The following is a 21,070-nucleotide window of genomic DNA, read 5'->3' as shown; positions in this document are numbered from 1 at the left end:
TGTTTGCCTTTCATTTTCAGCGTTGACACCAACATAGATTGTCTTAAGTCATTTTTTTCCCAAAACACTTGAATCTTGATCGTTGGTACGTAGTCCACGCTCCAGGGTCCAGTTGTATTTTAGACTTCATATAAGTCCAGTATGTGTAGCACACCACTGTTTTATTAATATAAAAACTTGTAAATGACTTTCAGATGGGTGATAGAAGTAAGTCACAAGTCACAAAACCTTGCTATTCATGGTTAATCAAACAGTTTCTTTTCCCCCCAGGATGTGGTGTAAATAAAGAAATATTAAGAAGTTCTGTTCTATAATTGCTCTGTTAACATAGTTTTTAAACATTAAAAAATGTGAACTAAAAGCATTTTTGAGTTTTGCCTTCATTCTTTTGGGATGCAGTACTAAAATGGGGGGCATTTGATTGTTGGAGACAGATTTGCACACATTTGTCAGTGTTCTGGAACGTTGTATGTTCATGAAAACTTATATTTACATATCCAAACTTGAAAAACAATACCTCTGATAGAAATCTGATCTGAAACATATTACATATTTCTCCATTCTTTGTAATCAGGGTAGACTAAACATAATATTTCCCTTTTAAACTCAGGTTCATCTTTATGGATCAATTTCTTTTTTTTTCTTTTTTTTTTTTAAGATTTATTTATTTATTGATGATAGAGAGAGAGAGGCAGAGACACAGGAGGGAGAAGCAGGCTCCATTCAGGGAGCACGATGTGGGACTCGATCCCAGGACTCCAGGATGGCGCCCCGGGCCAAAGGCAGGTGCTAAACCGCTGAGCCACCCAGGGATCCCCTATGGATCAATTTCTATGTTATATTGTAATAGGGACTCTAGTCTTCCTCTCCTCATATTGTAGCCACCTGTAACAGAAAATTCTATCAACGCCTCCATTTCTCTGAACTATTATGGGGAAAGCTTCTGCACCTTGACCTTTTCTTTGTCTATTCCTGGCTCCTCCTCCATGATCTTAGGAAAGGTTTATCAGACCAGCAAGATGGCCAGATTCTGATATCCAGATTCCTTTTGCAGATGGGGTTAGTGCAAAAACAACCTGGACCTTGATGGTATGACTGGGTATGCAGCCCTTCTTGCCTCTCCCTGAGCTGCCTGGATGACAGCCCATTCTGCAGAGCACAGGTGCATGTGTGGATCTCAAGGTGGAAATTCGGGGCACAGGAGCTGTTATTCCAAATCAGCTTCATTGGCAAGAAAGCTGATATTTTTATACATGTATTCCTTGTCTATTCCTTAGCCAATCAAAACCCCCGAGGCAAAGAGTATAAGTAATTATTACTTTCAAACCCAAGTAGTTGTTAAAATGCAAACATCCAAAAGGCCATTGAATATATGAGCTGGTTTTGTTCTAAATCAAAAGATTCAATCCTCCAGTGCTTTTGACAGTTCTGACTTCTTCCACTATTACTCCGTGAATGTCTGCCAATACTGTTCTGTTGTGCCCTGTTTTACATATTACAGTCTGGGTCAGGGTTATTCTCTCTCTACCTCCCCTATGGGATAAACTTCAGGCTCATTGACTTTGCAACTCAAAAGACCTGTTTACTTACCTTCTAGACTCACAATTGTATTTTGTCTGGTTGGATAATCTGGAAGAGGTTGACGAGACCCAAATAGCAGGGCAATTTTTTTGTATACCAATGTTTTATCATTAGTTAGTTTAAATTTTAGACTAATCCGAATTGGCAGGACAATCTGTTCTTCCTCTCTGGGCTCAGTGTAACATCAAAATAACCTGTCAGATTACCAAAGTGTATTATAAAGCTGTAGCACCTACAACAGATTTTTACTGATGTGAAAATAAATAAATAGATCATAATAGAGAACACATAAATGGTCCAAATAACACCAGAATGGTGGCCTTTAAATTAATAGGGGAAATAAGGGTTATTCAATAACTATGAAAAAAATGATTAGCTTTTTAAAGAAAGTAAAGCAAGGATCCTCTATTGCCCCTTATATCTAAAGACGGCTCGAATACACAACACGTGGGCAAGTATGTTTTTTCACAAGTATAAACCCATGACTCTCATAAGGCTGTCATGCGTCAAAAATTTTATTTAGCTCACTATTAATGAAGGAACAAGTAAGATATTTTAAAAATGGTTCAAAGGATAACTCAAAGAACAGACACATATATAAGCAATTGGGGGAGCTGAAATGAATTTGCTAATAGACACAAAACTGGACTAACCCACAGGGAAATCAGTTGCATCTCCACCAGCAGAATTCTTTTATTTCTCTGGGCAGTAATCATTTCTACATCAGTTTTGCATAATTTACAAGGCTATAACATAATTCAAAACCCCCATCTCCCCAAAAAGGCAAAATATGTACAGAATCAGCTAACCCAGAAGAGATATCAAAAGTATTCCCAGTAGCCTTTTCTGCTGCTTCCAAAGTCTTTCCAATTTCCCTAACGGCTTCCTTTTTTTGTGACTATAAAAATCTCAAAGACTGTTTTTGATAATAAAAAAGGGCTGGACTCATTAGGTTTGGCCTGATTATTTTCTTAAGTTAGGCAAGTATTAATCATATAGGGTTCTTTGAATTTGCATTTAAAACTCATAGCCATGTAGTACTGAACAGCTACTGGAGCCACAGAATTGTATGTTTAATGTCTCTATTATTTACTAGCTCAAGGCTGGGAAAGGAACCCCAAGAAACTACCATATTTTGCTTGCACTGTCTATAAATTTGAGTGAATTCCTCTCTACTTGAGTCCCGTCCCCCTCCCTACCCTCTGCCCGGCCCCATTTTCACCACCTTTAAGGATTGTACTCGGCCAGTTTTGCTGGGATGGTTTTGTAGGCATTGGCTCCATAAGTAAAATAACCTTTGTTCCCTAGAGTTGTTTGACATAACTGACTGAGCATCATTCTCGAATATGACATTCCAGGAAAGACCATTGTTACACGATCAATTTTTTTCAAATTATGTACTGGTAGAAAGGAAAAGATTCTTGTTGAACCTATGCAAATAAGTATATTGCTGTGAAACAGTATGGGAACTCAGCTTTTTACTTTGGTGGGTGGAAGAAAGGTCAGTGAGAAGCAGGGAAAAAAAAAAGTTTAACTTCACCTTACAAGAGCAGGGTCTACTGGATTGTAGATTAAAGGTCACTTAAGAAGAAAAATGGCCTCCTTATGGATTCAGAAAATAGAGCATTTAAGACAGCCTCAACAACCACAGTCAAATTTCTATCAGCTCATTTCATCCTGTGAAATTCTATTCTGTGGGATCTTGATGTAGCATTCTGCTTTTATAAAGTTGTCTGCTTCTGGAATCGAGTCCTGGATGTCCACCCACACTGCACAGGTACAGCCTGAAAGCCATCCAAACTATGTCAGCTCAAGCTTGTACCCAAACATCTGTTCTTTGAAGTGTCAATAGTTCAATGTACTTGGCACAGTCCAACTCCCTGAGAATCTGGGCAGTTTGTCTTTGCTAAAGAACCAGATTTTTGGCCTGAAGTTTGTTGTAGAGCCTCAGGCAAGTTTCAGGAAGCAGAAGTCTAGTTGATGATGAGACTGGAAAACTGTTGCTAACAGACTGTAGCCATGAATGGATATCCATCCTATCATCAGTGTTTTTCCACATCACCTTGAAAAGCTGTATAGTGTGTCACTGAAAGATCATCTGGCCATCTTTCCCCCCCTCCCCCTACTTTAGAGTCTTTCAAAGTTTTTCTGGCACTACCTATCTATATCTCATATATATAATATCTTGGGAGAAAGGAAGGCCTTTCTTGGTACAAAACACAGGAGTCACACGGGAAGTAACTGACTAATCATTATTTTAAATCTCTCTATGTATGGTACACCTGGGTAGCATAGCTAAGGGTCCGACCACTGGTTTCGGCTCAGGTCATGACCTCGAGCCCCCTGTCCGTCTGTCTCTATGCTCAGCACGGTGTCTGCTTTGGATTCTCCCCCTCCCCCTGCCCCTCTTGTTCATGCTCTCTCCCAAATTAAATAAATAAATTTTTAAAATTTTCTATGATTTATAAAAGTGCCAAACAGAAAAAAAATCCAAAAATTCCAATTGAAAGATGAAACACATTTGCGAAACACATTTGCCATAACACGTATCAACTGGTATAATCTGACTCTCAAATTTGAGGTCAAAATTATTCAAAATATTCTCTTGGTCAAATTATCAGGATGCCCAACATGTCTTTCTTGATACTTCTGCCTTCAAATTGTCCAAGCAGAGGTGTGCTTCCAAATTCCAGGTAAAAGAGAACTGGAGAATTTAACCCATTTACATCAGGCCTCTTTCTCACTGCAGTGCAGCTTCTGTTGCTGCCACATGTGGTCACTGGTGAACACCAGCTCTGCACAATTTCTTACGTGTGCCTACTATGGCAATAATGCTGTCACAGGCTCACAGTTCTATGAGGGCTGAAGTCATAGAGGAATGATGACCTTAATCAATGCAGTGCTATGATAGACATCACCTTGAGAGCCCAAGCAATGAAGAGTGCCTCAGTTTGCCAGAAGTTCATTCCCAGCTCATGCCCTCCAGAAGGGGCTCAGAAGGGGCTCCAATTATACTTGCACACTGTATCAGAGCCACCCCGGTCCCCTTCCCCATCCATGGGCATTTAAACCTGATATTGATCTCAGGTCTCAACTCCAGGTGTCCCTCATGGTGAGTTTCCCTTTGGGACTCTCAGGACTGTTTCCTGTCCCCTCTGAGATCATCTCAATCTACAAGAGAGGTTCGAAAACAAAACTCAAAAGGAAAGGAATTGGGTAGAAGACATAATATTATCTTCCTGGGAGGCTTCCTGGTGCCTCTGCAAATTTGCTTGACCCTTTCAACAGTTACTGTTTCAACATACCAAGGGATATTTGGCTTTGGACAATCATAGATAAACCACAAAAATGTTCCAGTTACATCTTTCCCTGGGGTGATGCCTGCCAGTTTGGCTTCTATTTGGAACTTAAGAGGCGCCATTCAATTGACTTTTCCTTGTTTAACAGTGACTAAACTGTCTTCAAAAAGAAGCACCTAGAAACTTCCTACAGTTCTGCCTACATAGTCCTTGACATAGAGCAAATCTCCTTAACAAATCTAGTTTTAAAAATCACTAAGAAGGGGATCCCTGGGTGGCTCAGCGGTTTGGCGCTGCCTTTGGCCCAGGGTGCGATCCTGGAGTTCCGGAATCAAGTCCCGTGTCGGGCTCCTGGCATGGAGCCTGCTTCTCCCTCTGCCTGGGTCTCTGCCTCTATCTCTCTCTATATATCCATCTATCATAAATAAATAAATAAATAAATAAATAAATAAATAAATAAATAAATCTATCTTTTTAAAAATCACTAAGAAAAACAAATATATATAAAGCCCAATAGTAAAAAGGGCTACACAAATATAAAAAACGAACAGAAAAAAAATAAGCCTTGAAAAGATGTTTGATCTAACTAAGTCGTAGGTAAATAAATGAAAATTGGAACATCGGTGTATACCTTTTAAAACGACTCCTTTCATACTGGCAAAACCAAAACAATTGCTATTATAGTTCAGGTAAAGATGTACGAAACATTCATCTTCATATGTGGCTGATGACAGTGTAAACTGTCATGACTTTTTTTGGAGAGAAATTTAACAATATCTATTAATATTGGAAATGCTCTTAACTTTTGCCCCATCAATTCTATGATGAGGTTTTGTAACTTCTAAGAACAATATGCTCTCAGATTCTCTTCCTATGTCTTTATCTCATTTCATACTCCGGTCTCTCTTCTTCTACTGTTTTCTGTTGTCCTTTATGCTATTTCTTCATCTCTTCTCTTTCCTCAATAACCTCTTGAACAGTCTGCATGTTAATTAACACTCCCCGCGACTAAACCCAGCCCCACTCCTTGTTTTCTATCTTCAGGCTCCCAGTTAGTCTAGCTCCATCCATATCACAGATAGAAACTAGAGACAACTCTTGGTCTTATGCATCAGAAAATCTCCATTGGTAGATCCCTGGTCCACCATTGTTTGACTTCATAGCTGGTTTCAAAACGATGATGGGTAAGTTTTACATATATTATGAATTTAGGACAGCTTTAAAACATAGTTATGCCAGGGACCTTCTTCAGACCCATTAAATTATAATCTCTAGTGGTACATCCAAGATATTAGAAATTATCCAAAATTTAGAAATAAGACAAAGAGAGGACATAATATTAGGCCAGGATGTCATTTACCAATCTCACTTATGTATTATTTAATCATCTAGAGGAATCTGCTTTTTTTTGATGTGCTATTTACTATTGACTAAAGGCCTAGATTTTGCAATAAACCTAAATATGTTGTAAAATTATATATTGTAATATTTAAATGTAATAGGTAATTACATATTTACATATGTGATTCTGTTTTGGTGAAATATAACCTCAAAAAATCTGTATTTAATTTAGAAATCTTATTCTATCATTCCTTTTTAAATGCCTATAATCAGTTCCTCAAAATGCCCTTTATTTTTATTTTATTTATTTTTGTTAAAGATTTTATTTATTTATTTAAGAGAGAGGGGAAAAAAAGAGAGAGAGAGAGAAAATAAGAGAGAGAACTAGGGGAGGGAAGGGGAAAGAGGAGAAACAGAAGCAGAAGCAGAATCACCGCTCAGCAGGGATCCCAACATGGGGTTTGATCTCAGGACCCCAGGATCATGACTTGAGATAAAGCAGATGCTTAATAGACTGAGCCACCTGGGCAGCCCTATTTATTCATTTTTTAAAGTAGGCTCCACACCCAGCAATGTGGGGCTTGAACTCACACCCTGAGATCAAGAGTCGGATGATTAACCAATTGTACCACCCCTCCAAATCCCTTTAAATTGGTTTGACCATTTTACTTCAGGTTGGATGTGTGTTATCTTTGGCTTATTATTTGCATTAAGGAAACTACCCATAGGATGTGAAATTCCTATCTCTGTTGTGATATTTTATGTTGCCATACTCACTGTCCCCCTAGCATAGATTATTTTACATCTTGGATTCTCAAGCTTTTATTCATAATACAAACACTCTAAACACAGAATAAATTTTTTAATACGTTCTTTGTGGGCAAAATATATCTTATATGCAGACAAATATTGCAATTTAAATTTTTAAACATATGTAGCTAAAGGAAGCATGTCTAAGAGCAGGAGAGGTGCCTGACCACTAGTGAGCACCTTTTTCCTCAATCAGGCACCTGGCAACCAAGTCTGCATGAACTCTCAGCACTTGGGAGTTGGGCATCAGAGAAAGTACTATGTACTTACTATCTATACCTTTTGAAAAGATAGCTCTTCTGGGGCACCTGGGTGGCTCAGTCGGTTCATTGCCCACAGCTCGGTTCACAATCCCAGGGTCCTGGGATCAAGCTCCCTGCTCAGTGGGAACTCTGCTTCTCCCTTTCCCTCTGGCCCCCCCACCCTCGCTTGTGCTGTCTCAAATAAATAAATCTTAAAAAAAAAAAAAGACAAGACAGCTCTTCTAAGTAGTTAAGAAACTGTCTTTTCTGCCTGGGAAAGCATCTTGTTTTCACTTTTCAAACATCCAAGCTGATGTTTGAGCTAAAGGTTTATTTTTCTGTGGAAGCATGATGGTTTTCAGAACATGAAGGAAAGAGTGAGATATACTTTCTATTAATAGTAGTCAAATGATGTCCTTATCCTGGATCTTTTCTCTTAGAGATTTTCAGTGGAGTCCACTCGGGGATGTGTATGCCTGAGGATCTAGCATTTCTTCTCTTCCCACAGCACTTGATCAGTAAGTGATGTAAGGTGTCATTGATGTTAAGCTGTGGCATAAATAGCACCGCAACCTCATGGTCCTCATGGGGCCAACATGGAGGCGTGCCTACTGTCTGTAGAACTCCCCTGTGCCATGGAGCCAGTTTCCCTTCAGGCTTTCTTGATACTACATGCTTCCTTGCTTGGTTCCTTCTCTTCCCAGCCCCACTCTCTGACCTCTGTAGGTTCTTCTTAGGAACACTCCCTAATAAATCAGTCTTAAAATTTGCTTCTGGGAAACCCAACCTAATACCCTAAGTTTGCCTGGGCCCATAACGTATAAAATGTTTTTGAAATAATAATTTCCTCCATGTTGTTCTGAGCTTTCTTGACAAACCAAAATCCTGGAGGTTTTATTTGTTTAGTTTTGTTTGTTGGGGGAAGGAAGTCAGGCCTTAGGTAAATCCTATGAACCACCTTCCCTTTGCTGAAAATCAATCAATCAATCAATCAATCAAACAAACAATATTCCTTCTGGAATAAAATGTCTTTCTCAGTTTTCTAAGGTTCTTTCTCTGAATGGGACAGCCACAAAGCAAACCACATAGATGGCACATTTTGTCAGCCGTGTCCATTCAAACGAGGATGGGATTTCCAATCAGTCTCTGGAATCCCACTCAGTTGCCCTCTCAGACTTTCCTGACAACATTCCCAGGCCATTTGAAAATTCTCTTTTCTGATAATGGTTTCAAGAGACTCTCAGTGGAGTGTTTATGTGGACTGTGTGGAGTGAACAGCAAACACTTTCAAATCTGAAATGACCGACTAATATTCATCATCGGTTAGTAAGTCAAATCATGTCATGGTCTGTTCAACATCCTCCAGTGGTTTCCCATATCACTCGTAGAAAAAATTAGATCGTTTATTTACATAGTCAGCCCATGACCTTTTCCTCCTGACCACCCCGACCCCACTCTGACCTTGTTCTCTGAACATACCAAGCATACTCTGATCTCAGAGCCTTTGCACTTGCTCTTCCTCCTGCCATCACACTCTTCGCACAGTTACCCATGTGGCAGTTACCTCACTGCCTTCAGTTCTTTTCCCAAATGTCACCTTATCCCTAAGACCTTCTCTGACCATTCCATGAAAAATAGCAACTCACCTACCTGTAACACTCATACCTTAGTTCCTGTATCCCTTATCTTGTTTCATTTTTGTTGCTAGAATTCTTATTTCCATCTGAAATGCTTTAATTAGCTTGTTTGCCTGTCTCTTTCTAGCTGGAATGTAACTCTACGAGAGCAGGGTTTATGTCTATTTTCTTCACTGCCATATCCCTAGCACCTAGAACAGGGTAGGTAGGTATTCAATAAATACTTGTCGAATGAGTGAATGAATAAATTAAAGAGGTTACATTGAGTCTATGTTACTCTCTCTCTGTAAGTGGGATAATTAGATGCAGGATTCAACATCCTACTCCCAGATTTATGTTTCTTCCCCCTTTTAATTTTCTTTTTAAGTTTTTGTTTTAATTCCAGTTAGTTAACATAGAGTGTTGTATTAGTTTCAAGTGCACAATGTAGTAATTAAAGCACTTTTTAATTTTTAGTTATTTATTTATTTTTAAGATTTTATTTATTTATTCATGAGAGACACAGAGAAGGCAGAGACATAGAGGGAGAAACAGGCTCCATACAGGGAGCCCGACGTGGGACTCGATGCTGGAACTCCAGGATCTTGTCCTGAGCCGAAGCCAGACGCTCAACCGATGGGCCACCCAGGTGTCCCCAAACCCTTTTTTATTTTGAAATTTAATTTTTAAATATTTTTCTTAATAGGTGTTTTAAGAATTATAAGCCCCTCCTTGCAATAAATCAAACATTACAGAGACGTATTAAAAATGGTTAAGAATCTGTTTTTGGAACACTAGATTGATACTAAACATCCAAAATATAACTTCTGACACAGTGGCTACACACATGGATTCTAAAATCAGACTGTCTGGATTCAAGTTTATTGGATCTGCAAGCTCAGACATGTTACTTCAATATCTTGATGCCGGATTTTGCTTTTGTACAACGGAAGTAATAACAGAACCTTTCCATAGAATTGCTGTGAGGATTAAATGGCTTCATTAAAACATGGGCAAAAACTCATACTGTAAACACTAAGCAAATTATCTAATTTTTTTCCCACTTAACAATGGATCTTGGAGTTCATGCCAATCACAGTACCTACAGATTAAACTCATTCTGTGACTAGATGCATTAGCATTCCCTGGTATGCATGAGACAGGGATATATATTTTTTCAATCTTTTTCCATGAGAGACATACAGATTTTTGTGGTATATGTGCTAAATTAAATACCCATGACTGCAAGACCTATACATTGGTGTATTATTTCTCTAGGATAAAATTCCCCAGAGTGAGACTACTGGACCAAAAGATCTGTATTATTTAATTTTAACAGAAGTTGCCTAATTACTTTCTAAGCTACTAGTAATAATCCACACACCCACAAATAATATATAACTGTCCCTTTTTCTGCATCCTCACCAGAAATGGAAGCTGTGACACTTTTAACGTTTTTGTCAAGTGATGACCAAAAAATGGGATCTTGTTTTTACTAATTTTAAATTTCCAAACTATTAATGAAATTGATCATTTTTTTCAAATACTTATTGCCATTTTCATTTCCTTTCTTATAAATGCCTATTCACATTCTTTATCCATTGTTCAGTAGGATTGTTTATCTTTTACTCACTGACTTGTAAAAGGAACAAAGGAATGCTTTGTTTACTACATATATTGTAAAATATTAATTTTTTTCTATTCTATTTGTTTCTGGATTTTGTGATGCATCCTTTTATTTTCTGCTTTCATGTGGTCAAATAAAGCTATTGTTACTTTATGGATTTTGGCTTTCCTGAGTCTATAGTTTTTATAAAGAAATTCTTAGTGCCAAGTAATAAAAATATCACTCTAATTTCATTTAATATATTTATTATTTATAATAATATTATATTATTTCATTTAATATAATTTATTATTATATTTATTTTATTTTATTATTTACAATATAAATAAAATATTTTTTATTTATATTATTTCATTTTATATATTATTATTTTATTCATTTATTTATTTTTCATTTATTATTTATTATTTAGTAATATTCAATCCACTAGTAAGATATTTGTGTATGTGAAAGGAGACTAGAACTTTTCTTATAGATAGGTAGGTAGCTAGGTCAGCACCATTTATTATATAAACCATCATTTGTCCTTGTTTTATTAAGTTCCTATATGTTGATCTGTTTCTGGACTTTCTATTCTATTCTTTCTTTTTTTTATTTTATTCTTTCTATCAATATTTGCAGTCCTGCACTAAAACTGTATGAATTGGAATCTTTTTTTTTTCATTTTTATTTTTTGGTTTTCAAAATAATTTCAATTTACTTAATATTCTTTTTTTCTTGTTTTTCAGCTTTATTGTGCTACAACTGAAAAAATGGTAAGATATTTATTTATTTATTTATTTTAAAGATTTATTTAAATATTATTAAAATATTTATTTATTTATTTTAGGGAGACAGAGCATCATGGGGGGAATGGGTAGAGAGAGAGTCTGAAGCACAGCTCAATGTGGGGCTCAGACTCATGGCCTGGAGTTTATGACCTGAGCTGAAACCAAGAGTCAGGCACTTAACCAACTGAGCCACCCAGGCACCCCAAGATTGAAGATATTTAAAATGTACAGCATGATGATTTGATATGTGTGTACATTGTGAAAGGATTTCTGTCATCTAGTTAATTAATACATCCATCACCTCACATATGGACCTTTTGTGTGTGTGTGCGTGAGAACATTTTACTTCCATTCTCTCAGCAAATTGTAATTACACAAGATGGTATTAACTACAGTCACGGTTGTTTCATATGATGTCTTAATAATTGGTGAGATGTGTCCGTCTCAGTCCTTCTAAAAAACTATTGGTCACATTTAGATATTTAACCTTCTATCTTCACTCTGAAGTATTTTGCCCAGGTTTTGTTTTGTTTTTTTTTTTTAAGCTTATTGGGATACAAGTTAGAATGCCAATACATGAATCACATTTATCTGGAAAGAATAGACATTTTTCTTGGAGTGAGTCTTCCTCTCTTCCAAAACAAAAATGTCTCTCAGGTTATGTGCATCTTATATTCAGAAAGATTTTCCAGTCTGCTTCATATAGGTCCTATACCTTCCTTTTAAAAGTTATTCCTAAGAATTGTATAGTTTTTGTCACTATTATAAACTGAATCTTTTTCTCCACCTTTAAAGATTTTTTTTAAAAGATGTTTATTTATTTATTCATGAGAGACACACAGAGAGAGGCAGAGACACAGGCAGAGGGAGAAGCAGACTCCATGCAGGGAGCCCGATGTGGGACTCTATCTGGGATCCGGTGATCACGCCCTACTAAGCTGAGGGCAGATGCCCAACCGTTGAGCCATCCAGGTGTTCCTTATTCAAAGATTTTATTTATTTATTTATTTATTTATTTATTTATTTATTTATTTATTTATTTATTTGAAAGCCAGTGAGCAAAGCGAGAAAGAGAGAGAGAGAGAGCACACAAGCAGGGGAGGGGGAAAGGCAGAGGGAGAGGGAGAAGTAGACTCCCCACTGAGCAGGGAGCCCAACTCTGGGCTCAATCCCAGGACCCTGGAATCATGACCTGAGCTGAGGGCAGGCACTTAACCGACTGAGCCACCCAGGTGCTCACCTCTCCACTTTTTCTTTCTTTCTTTCTTTCTTTCTTTCTTTCTTTCTTTCTTTCTTTCTTTCTTTCTTTCTTTCTTTCTTTCTTTCTTTCTTCTTTTTTTTAATTTTTTTTTTAATTTTTACCTATTTATGATAGTCACAGAGAGAGAGAGAGAGGCAGAGACACAGGCAGAGGGAGAAGCAGGCTCCATGCACCGGGAGCCTGACGTGGGACTCGATCCCGGGTCTCCAGGATCGCGCCCTGGGCCAAAGGCAGGCGCTAAACCACTGCGCCACCCAGGGATCCCCTCTTTCTTCTTTCTTTCTTTCTTTCTTTCTTTCTTTCTTTCTTTCTTTCTTTCTTCTTTTTTTTCTTTCTTTCTTTTCTTTCTTTCTTTCTTTTTTCTTTCTTTCTTTCTTTCTTTCTTTCTTTCTTTCTTTCTTCTTTCTTTCTTTCTTTCTTTCTTTCTTTCTTTCTTTCTTTCTTCCTTCCTTCCTTCCTTCCTTCCTTCCTTCCTTCCTTCCTTCCTTCCTTCCTTTCTTCTTTCTTTCTTTCTTTCTTTCTTTCTTTCTTTCTTTCTTTCTTTCTTTCTTTCTTTCTTTCTTCATATTTTATTTATTTATTCATAAGAGATAGAGAGGCAGAGACACAGGCAGAGGGAAAAGCAGGCTCCATGAGCCCTGGGCTGAAGGCAGATGCTCAACTGCTGAGCCACCCAGGCGTCCCTCCACTTCCATTTCTAATTGATTATTAGTAGACTCTAGATTCTTTGTTTTATTATGTCAGGTAGAAGAAGCATCTCATTCCCAGCATTATCAAATTATCACAGATATTCTTTTTTCTTTTAACATTTATCATCATTCTAGCTCTAAAAATTTATAGTGCATTTGGAAAGCTATTTCTGCTTTATATCATGTGCTTTATATATAACTCATAGATTTTCCTTTACCAGAAAGGTTTAACATAGTGCTTAGTTTTTAGCTATGAACCAAAAGGTATGCTACGTGAATATTTATGAGAAGGAACTCTAAGCATGGAGGATTTGAAATGAACCTAAGTTTCTCTGGAAAAGATTATGTGTCTAGTACCTGCCACTTCTGTGTCCATTTATAGATCCTCCCTTGAGTAGTATGTTATAACTTGGTCCTCTGACTCAAGGTAAAATGGCCTCATAGCAATATGAACAAGTAGGGACGTTAAGAGATTTTGCATAAGGATAAGCTTTTATGGGAATCCACCCAGCTGCCAAAACTGACTTTGAAGGTTTAGCGAAGTGAAGGAGGCCCAGAGGGACTGTCACACAGTATCAGTCATGATCAGCCATCTGTCAAAGCTACAGGGTCCAAGGAGAAAGTGTCCAGGTTCCTCCTAGCGGTGAAACTCTGCAACAGCAAATCAGAAGTGATTCCCAGGTCAGGATAATCCTAAACATTGGCCAGGAAACTTAACCAAAGACAACAGAACCACAGTCAACTGTGGTTTGTACCAAACAAAGTACTGGTTGGAACTTAGCAACCAGGACTTAGGCCAAAAATCAGTGCTACCAGTCAAGGCAGCAAGCAGGAGAGCAAGAGAAGGATCCAGCTGTCATATCTGATAACACTAAGCAGTGGTCTGGGAGTAGCTCTTGAACCCAGTGGCTGCCAGTATAGCACCAGATCCCAGGTCTGACCCCTTAGTTCCTTGACGTCTCCACTCTCAACGACTTTGTTGAGATTCCACCCACCCCATCCCACCCACTCACTCACATCATAATTAACATCTAGCCCTTGTCAATGTCAATACCTGAAACTCCTCCACAATCTCAGCTTTGACCTTTTGGACCACCTCCTACCTGTACCTCCTGTCTTCACTCCTTCTGCTACCTGAAGGCCAACTATCCTTCACCCTCAGCAGATGGCATTTCCTCTGCACTCTCACTGTCTCTCAAACCCTTGATGTCCTTCTCTCTTCCCTCTTTACCCACTTGAATTCCACAGGCAGCCATTATAATCACTCCCTTGCATGTTGGCTTGACTCACTTGCCCCTGACTCACTTCAGTGTACTCGTGGGGCAAAAGCACAACTCTGGTCCAGCTGGAGATTCTTCTGTGTTTGCTCCTCCACATCCACTCTCCATCCTTCTCTACTCTGCTCTGTCTGCTAGGCGCTGCCCTTTACAGATGGTTGCACAGGACCCTCTTACCCTTTAGCTACCAGCTACATTCAACCAACGAGAGGTGCAGGCAGGAAAGGGGAGGAAAGAAGAGTAGGGGTATTAATCCCCTGCTCCCTCCATGTCAGGCTGCAGTTCAGCAGCAGCTGAGTTTCCCTAAGGCCAGAGCCTGGACTGACGGGTCCTCCTCCTGCAGCTGCACCTCTCAAGGAGTTCTGATAACTGCCCATCTCCTGCCCTTTCAGCCTGGGTGTGATAATGGCTCCCTACGGCTGCCAGCCCTCAGGTGCTGCACCATCCTTGCTGGTCCCCTTGACGTTGCTTGTACCTTTGAAAATTGGTCCTCCTTTACATTTTCTTCATGTAATTCCTCTTGGGAGTGCCTTCCCTTTTCTCCCTGGTTTAAATCCAATTCTTAGCCCATTTTGTGTCTGCACCTGCGTAGCTAAATATGACCAGAGAAAAACCACAAACTCTAGACAAGTTGAACTTTTAAATTTATAAACAGAAACCACAGCTGGGCCCCTAATGTCTACAGGCAATCATACCATATATCTCAAGATCCCTTATTCTCCCACTCTCTCAGATAGTCTTTCACACCTCCTCCCCTTTTCTTAAACCCCCAAACCTCATCCCCATCTTCATTTTAATAGGTTTTATTTCCTAATTCACTGGGAAAATGGAAATATCAGAAGAGAACTCCCCGAGACTCACACCATCTCATGTACTTACCAAATGACATCGTCTACCACCTGCTCAGCTTTCCTGTCTATGGCCATAAATGAACTACCCAAACTCTCTACGAAGCCAATCCTGTACATGCGGACTCTGACCCTAATCAAGAACATTCATCTAATCAAGAACATTGCTCTAGCAATTTTACTTGTCTCTCTTGAACTTCAATTTTTTCACTCTACTTCTATTTCTATTTCTCTCTATTCTCTCCTTATTAGTCATATTTCTCCCATTTAAAAACAACAGTGAGGGGCCCCTGGGTGGCTCAGTCAGTTAAACATCTGCCTTTGGTTCTGGTCATGATCCCAGGGTCCTGGGCTCAAGCTCAGCAGGGAGTCTGCTTCTCCATCTCCCTCTCTCCCTCCCCCTGCTTGTGCTCTCTCTCTCCCACTCTCTCTCACAAAGAATAAATAAAACCTCTAAAAAATAAAATAAAATAAAAAAATAAAAATAACAGTGACAACAGCACCTCTCTTATTAGTTTCTGCCCATTTCTTTTCCTTTCCATTTGTAGCAGGATTCCTAGAAAGAATTGTATATACTAACTGTCTCCACTTACTTTCCTTTTATTCTTCTTGAGTCCTCTCCAATCAGGTTTCACTCCCAATGACTCCCCTGAAATTGCTTTTGGCAGGGTCACCAATGACCTTGATGTGGCTCATTACAATGGGTAAACCTCAGACCTTGGCCTGCCACCAGCTTACAATACTATCCCTCTTTCTTACTATTCTCCCAGCACACCACATTCTCTTGCTTTTCAACCTACTTCTCTGGTTGCTTCCTCCCAAGTTCTGTTGCTGTTTGCTTCTCTTAGTTCATCTTCTTACTGTTCAAGTTCCTCAGAGCTCAGAATCAAACCTCTTATCTATCCTCATCTTTATAACTTAAATCAGTTCCATGTCTTTAAATAAAATCTATATGCTGATCATTCCCATATTTACATTGCTCTTGAACTCCAAGCTCAAGAACCCAAGTGCCTACTCAAAATTTTGATTTGGTGTCTGATAGTTTCAAGACAAATCTCTCTCTATCTCTCTCTCTCTTTTTTTTTTTTAAAGATTTTATTTATTTATTCATGAGAGACACACAGAGAGAGGCAGAGACACAGGCAGAGGGTGAAGCAGGCTCCATGCAGGGAGCCCGACGTGGGACTCAATCCCAGGATTCCAGGATCACGCCCTGGGATGAAGGCGGTGCTAAACCACTGAGCCACCAGGCTGCCCAGTTTCAAGACAAATCTCTTGATTTCTCCCTATTCCCTAAACTTGCTCCATGTCAACACCCCCTCATCCATAGTCCTTCCTTTCTCAGATGATATCCACTCCAATATTCTAGCAGCTTGCAGAGAAAAGATGAAGTTTTTCTTGACTTTCCCTACCATTACCTCTTATTTTGTCTCCTTCTTTAAGCCTCTTGTTCAATCTGTTCCAGCTACACTGGCTTCCTGATTATTCTTTGAGCATGGAAGGCACATCCCTGCCATAGGGTCATTGCCCTAGCTTATCCTCTGGCTACCGTGCTTTCCCTCCAAATATCCTCTAACTTCCTCCCATCTTTTAATCTTTGCCCAATTCTCATTTTCTTAATAAGGCTTACCCTGACAACACACAAATACACACACACACATATGCATGTGCACACCCCCTGATCTACTTTCTCATTTTCTCATAGCACTTATGCCTTAATCATGTTGTTTGTTGTCTCTCTCCGGTACTGGAATATAAGCTCTATAAGGTCAGGAATCTTTCTGTTGGATTCACTAATGTAACCCAAATGTTTAGAACATCACCTGTCACATAGTAGGCACTCAAATATTGAGTAGGCACTCACATGTTGTTGAATGAATAGGAGATAAATTAAATACTAAATCTTGCTGGCTTAGTGTAGGAATCCAAATCTGTTAACATCCTGCTTATCTCAAACAAAATGGGATCAACCACTAGGCCAGGTCAGAGCTTATAGATGCAGTCTAGCTCAATGGATCTGGACAGGAGAATCTAGTCAATGCAGAGGTAGATGTAGGGAAAGGAGGGGGAGAAAGGGCCAGAAGCTCCCCCAAATCTTGGAGCAGTGTAAGCCTTAGCTGAGAGGTCCCTTGTCACTGCTGGTTGGAGTTTGGAGAGTTCTACATGGTCCAGATGTGAAGAAAGTAAGAGAGGTCAAAGGTTTATTCAAAGTGAAGAAAGTTTTTGCTAATGATAAAAATAAGCATCTCAGAATCTATTTGTAGAAAATATTAATGGGCCTAGAAATTATAGATGTGTGTGTGTGTGCACACACGTGTGTTGTTGCTTCCACATTTTCCTGGATGTCATTTATCTAATCCAAAGGAAATGAAACCATATGTAAGCTCCAGACCAAAGATGGATTCCCAAGATTCTCTGTTCAGGATCCTCTACCTCAAGTTTCACTCCCTGAGGAAATGCTGTATTAGCATCTACAGACATTAATCTCCCCTCAGATGGTTTCAATATCCTTCAGAGTATGATCTGTGGGTTACCTGAATAAGAACAGTTGGATGTCTCTTAAAAATGTAAATTCCTGAGTCCCTCGCAAACTTATTAAATCATGTGGTAGGGCCAGGAATGTGCATACTCAATAAGCTCCCTAGACAATTTTGATTCATACTAAAGTCTGAGAACCAGTGCTATAAATGAAAGGAATTGTTTTGCCCTAGATTAATGTGTCTATACTGTTTCATCTTTTATTCTGTGTCTCGTCCTCTCTGTTTCACTTTTAAAAATATAAAAGGAACACTGTATTCTGAAAATAACCCATGTTTGGGATTAGTTAGGAAGTTATAGATGAAATTGGCTTGATTCAATAATTCCTGTGACCCATTTTATTCTGCTCCACTTATTGTTAGAAAGAGGAAAAGAGGCACCAATCCATATACAAACCAGGCATACAAATTGCTCTTTTCTTCTGGTTGGACCTGTGATGAACTTTTAGATTACTTTGCCCCCAACTCCAGACTACTAATTCCTTCAAATTTAAGGACTGCCTCTTGGCGAAAGTGGACAGTTTCACATCAAATATAAGAACACAGAAGAAGGGATACCTGGGTGGCGCAGCGGTTTGGTGCCTGCCTTTGGCCCAAGGCGTGATCCTGGAGTCCCAGGATCGATTCCCACATCAGGCTCCCTGCACGGAGCCTGCTTCTCCCTCTGCCTGTGTCTCTGCCTCTCTGTGTGTCTCTCATGAATGAATAAATAAAATCTTTAAAAAAAAAAAAAAGAACACAGAAGAAACAAGCTAAAATATGATTCCAAATATCAGTTAATTCAAGACCAAATTATTCTAGGCAGACTATCCTGTACGTCATCCATTATTTAGAACAATTCATTCACGAACTGCAGTCCTTGGCTATGCTTCCCTTACAGACCAACCCACTGACTGAGCAGCACACAGACATAAGATCATAGCTAAGAAAGTTCCTCCAAAAGTTATCATTCAATTTTATTTTAGCAAATAATCGGATAATCTTAAGATCTTCCAGAATATTTCTTAAAGAGAAGTTCAACAGAAGAGATTTCAGTAATAAAATTCCTATCATTCCAGCTTTTCTCTAAAATAAAACAAGTCAGCTTTCATCAAAGGGGGCTTCAGAGGAAGTTCTTTTTGCCCAGTTCATTTCTTATCTTTGAGGCTTAAGAGAATTCAGCAGACACTGGGATCATTCCAAACAGATCCATTTTGATGTTGAGTTAGCTTTCTCCAAATAATACCCCAACTACCTCTGGCAATCAAGCAGAATTCCAAAATCCTTTCAGAGCATAGGAAACTCTCAATATACTCTGTTTCTTTAGAACCTAGTTCCCTTGAGAAAGAAGAGTTCTGTTTATCACCATTTTAGAGGGGTATGCTGAAATGTTTGTCATTTTGGAATTCCTATTTATTCAGTATTATTTTTTTTACCTATTTCATAAAGTAGGCTCCACGCCCAACATAGGGCTTGAACTCACGACTTCAAGATCAAGAGTCACATGTTCTACCGATTGAGACAGCCAGACACCCCTAGTCTGTATTATCTTTTAGTTTTCAGTTCTCAAAATAGTACTATAAAATTGGCTCCTTTTCCAATTTTCCTATCTTTGGGGCAGTTGGTTGAATGTCTTGTAAATTTATTAAATCTAAGCTAGACTTGCATAATGCTATTTACTAAAGAGAGGAATTGATAAGCAGGGAGGTCCATCTTATATGGCAGGTTTGTAAAGGGAAGTATTAACTGACAAAGAAGGCTGTCCTCAGAAGGCAGTGTCACTTATACACCGGTCCTACAGCACTGCCTCCAAGTGAAGCCTTAGAGCAAACCTCCACATAAAATGAGAATAACATAGGTGATATGGTTTCCATCTTGTCAAAGAGGCATCCTTCATACTCTGCTTTTCAGGGAACTGGCTTGGGCCTCCCATTTGGAAAGTGATCCTTAGGGGCCTGGGGTAGGGGAAAAGCTTTATCCTTGGGATAGAGAACTGGCCTGAGCAAGATGGTATATCAGGGCCACCACCGCCTGTTGATGCTTCAAGAAAGGATTGTCTTTTGGAGGGAGTTGGTGCCCTAAGCAGAGTGGCGACTCCCTCTCAGTCAGCCCTACAAGTATTAATTCCATGTTTGATTGGGAGCAAACCTAGACTTGTGTATGTGTGTGTGTGCGCGTGTGTGTGTATGTGTGTGTGTTTAATGTCCAATCTTCTATTCCAGAATTCCCCACACAGCCCAAGAACAAATGGCTTGCCTAGGAAAAAAGGTAAGAAATTAGGAACATGGCTTTGAACTCAGACTGACCTTCACTGGAATCTGGCCTCTACCACATACAAGCTACGTGACTTTGGGCAAGTTTCCTCAGTTTTTCTCAGGCTCAATTTCCTCAATCATAAAATGGGAAGAATCATACCCCACAGAATGGTTGTGAGGAATAAAGGGGACAGCGCGTTGTAAATCGCTCAGTGCAGTGCCAGTCACGTAGTAAGCCTGCAACAAAGGTTACCTCTTATCATTACGATGCTTTTATCTGCGGGCCCGTGTTCCTTGTTTCAGCAGAAACCAGTGAGAAAACTCTATCCAGCAATAATGAAATCACTGTTTATACCATGTTGGAGGCCAGCGTAAAAGCCAAAATAATGCTGTGGTTAAAGAGAGCCCAAATGCAACCCTAGCTCTTCTGAATTCGCAAATAGGCTACTCAAGGTAGAGCTGTCACAGAGTTTAGGACTAGACCATTGTACAAAAGCCAAATACACCCCATGCTTTAGAGGAATTCTTTTCACAAGGGTAATTGACGGAGACTGAAAGCAGAGTAGAGTCTCCTCAAGAAAGTGTGCCCACAGCAGAGACTCCTGGCAAAGGACAGAGCATTACGTTGTAACATCAGATTTGTGGTCTGCTGAGCCATGTAAGCAGGGCCAGAAGGGCAAAAGCTTACTAGTAAAAATGAATGCCAGTGGAAGGGTAAGAACGCCAGTCTCCAAGAAGCATGAAAAATTCACATGTGCTGCAGGACAGCCAGTTTCTTTAGTGCCTGAGATCATTGTCAGATTCAATCTTTTCCCATAATAATATATTACCTCTATTAATTTGCAAGATTCCAGGGTGAGATAATATGAAAAGTACTAGTTGCTGCGCAAATGGCCCCTTATCCATAACTAGAAATTACGTGTGTGGTAATTAGTTTG

The 21,070-nt window shown here is 39.2% G+C and overlaps 1 long non-coding RNA gene across 1 annotated transcript; it reads left to right on the top strand.

The window, feature by feature from the left end:
• Window positions 1-4,515: 4,515 nt before the first annotated feature.
• LOC111092912 lies at window positions 4,516-20,325 on the top strand. The gene is made up of 4 exons (XR_005379663.1): window positions 4,516-4,693; window positions 7,714-7,791; window positions 11,245-11,271; window positions 20,100-20,325. It is a non-coding gene; the product is annotated as an uncharacterized LOC111092912 (long non-coding RNA).
• Window positions 20,326-21,070: the final 745 nt, after the last annotated feature.

Source organism: Canis lupus, chromosome 27 (assembly GCF_011100685.1).
Source record: "Canis lupus familiaris isolate Mischka breed German Shepherd chromosome 27, alternate assembly UU_Cfam_GSD_1.0, whole genome shotgun sequence".
In the NCBI taxonomy this organism is placed as follows: Eukaryota; Metazoa; Chordata; class Mammalia; order Carnivora; family Canidae; genus Canis; species Canis lupus.
The sequence above is the reverse complement of the archived record's forward strand: the minus strand, read 5'-3'. Positions and strand labels throughout refer to the sequence as shown.